Raw genomic sequence first — 2,872 nt, forward strand, 5'->3', positions numbered from 1 at the left:
CTCTCACGATCAACGAAGGATCTACCTTCTCCCAGGAAGACCCGATCAGACTCGGAATCCCGATTTACAAGACATTTCGACAATGGTAAAACAAGACCAGCAAAGCCGCCCGATGCGCCGACAATCTCGATAGGAGCTGCACATATCTCATTCTCAGGGCAACACCGGATAAGCTAAGCGTACAGGTACCGATGTAACCCAAGTTGCCAAGGGATGGTCCCGCATGGTGCTCTAGTTTGGACCAACACTTAGACAAGCATTGGCCCGGGGGGGGCTGTAATAAAGATGACCCTTGGGTTAATTACTCCCAAGGGAAATATAGGTGGTGGTGAGGCAAATGGTAAAACCAATGTTGGGCCTTGCTGGAGGAGTTTTATTCAAAGCGAACTGTCAAGGGGTTCCCATAAATCACCCGACCGCGTAAGGAACGCAAAATCCGGGAACACAACACCGGTATGACGGAAACTAGGGCGGCAAGAGTGGAACAAAACACCAGGCAAAAGGCTGAGCCTTCCACCCTTTACCAAGTATATAGATGCATTAATAATATAAGAGATATTGTGATATCCCAACCAAAATCCTGTCCACCATGGGGCAATCTTCAACTTCACCTGCAACTAGCAACGCTATAAGAGGGCTGAGCAAAGCGGTAACATAGCCAAGCAATGGTTTTCTAGGAAGGGTGTCAAAGGTTAGAGGTTCATGGCAATTTGGGAGGCTCGATGAGCAAATGATAGGTAACGCAGCATAGTGATAGAACGAAGCAACTAGCATAGCAATGATAGTAGTGAGATCCAGGGTAGCGGTCATCTTGCCTGAAATCCCGCAAGGAAGAAGAACGAGTCCATGAAGAAGATGAACGGATGAAGCCGAACCAAGTGTAGACGAACGAATCCTCACGATCGCAACGAAACAGGAACAATCGAAAAGAAGCACACAATAAGATAAACACACCACACATGAACAAGGCATGATGCACAACAAGCATGATGCATGACAAAGCTACATGAAGCTACTCATGGCAAGAGATGATGCAAACAATAGCAACACATCAAGCAAGTTTAAATGAGGCCGGGAACAACATATAACAATTCCGGTAAGTCCTCATATGCAAGTTTCGAAATTGTTACATATCTGAATAAACCTTAGGTTCAAGTTGTTAAACAGCAAGTTAAAATGCACAAAGATGATCTACACGAAATTCTAGTCAAGTTACATATAAAGTTTATTTAGTTCGGAGCTACGGCCTAGAAGATATGAGCAAAACAAGTTAAACATGGCATTGATGCAAAATTCACCCAAACATCAAGCAAACACCTCAAAACATGGATGCAACATGATAAAATGAAACTACATGCAATTCTAAGCCAGTTTCATATAGAGCACACTCAAAACGGAGCAACGGTTCAACACACACACTCTATACAAGTTATAGCAACAATCTGTCCAAAACAGCAACTAGGCATATCGAAAGCATCAAAACAATATGCTACAACATCTCAACAAGAAAACAAAAGGCATGGGCATGATGTACAGGTAAAGCATAACAAAACATGAACACTGAGCTATCTCCAGAAATCACTAGAACATGCTCAAACACGCATGGCAAGATTGCAAATGATAATAGTTTCAGACTTTGCAGAAAATAACATCAGGTTGCAATGTTTGGAGCTATGAAACAACATGTTACAGGAACTTATCATGGCAAAAAAAGGCATGGCATGAATATAATAATTGCATAGATCAAAAGTCCTTTACTGTCCATGAGCCAAAAAGGATTAGAAAATATGATGGCACCCACGTAAACATGGCAAGTTATAATACAGATTCATACATGGCAGGAACAGAATTATGAAGGCATGTAGATGAGCTTGTACCACTCACCACAGAGCATTACATGGCATGGAAAGGCAACCAACAGTAAGAAGACATGTTTGTGAAGCTAAGCATGGCAATAGCAATGTCATAGGGTGCCTGGATCAACTACAACAACCTTGGCAAAATTGAATAACATGTAAACAATCTGCCAGGAAACATTTTGAAGCAAAAGTAGAGCACGAAAATGACATGCTAGACTACACCACAATTGCAACCAAGGGCAGGGATGGATAGAGCATAACCATATGTTCAAAACATCCTTACTGAAGTATCTCAAACTATGCATGGATCTCTCTGTAGCATCAAGTTTACATGGCATCAAAATAACAGCAGAACAGTGACTAAAATCAGCAACATCACGATACCTAGTTTGCATGCTTGTGCTAGTCACCACATTGATCACAAAAATACAAGGTAAGCACCTCTTTAAATAAGACATGGCATAGTTAAAAATACCTGTAGACATCAACCTCATAGGACGCACACATCAATCATGGCAAAAATGACAAATGAGCTCGTTCTGTTAACAGACAACAGAAAACATCATGAAGCACTATTGCAACGATGATTCAGGCATCAAGATGACCTCAAATGAATATGATGCAATGGAATGAAATGAAATGATGTACTCGTTGAGACAAACAATTTGACATATTACACGCACAAAACGGAGCTACGGATGCAGAGATACGCCATGATGAACATGGCATGATAATAACAAAATTCTCAGGGACATCAATTTTCAGTGGGGGAAAAATCAACCTATCTGGATCTGGATCAGGATCCCGGCGGCACGGGAACCGAGGTTCGCTGGGGTGGGTCGCCGGAGACGAGGGGAACGACGACCTGAGCTTGGGGAGAAGCGGGATCCGGGGCGGCGGAGGACGGAGGAGGTCGCCGACGAGCAGGGCTGCGACCGGCGAGCGCGGGGCCGTGGCCGGCGGAGCTGGGGCCCGGGATCGACGAGCGGCGCAGAGGAGCAACGACGGCAGGG

Source organism: Triticum aestivum, chromosome 1B (genome assembly GCF_018294505.1).
Source record: "Triticum aestivum cultivar Chinese Spring chromosome 1B, IWGSC CS RefSeq v2.1, whole genome shotgun sequence".
In the NCBI taxonomy this organism is placed as follows: domain Eukaryota; kingdom Viridiplantae; phylum Streptophyta; class Magnoliopsida; order Poales; family Poaceae; genus Triticum; species Triticum aestivum.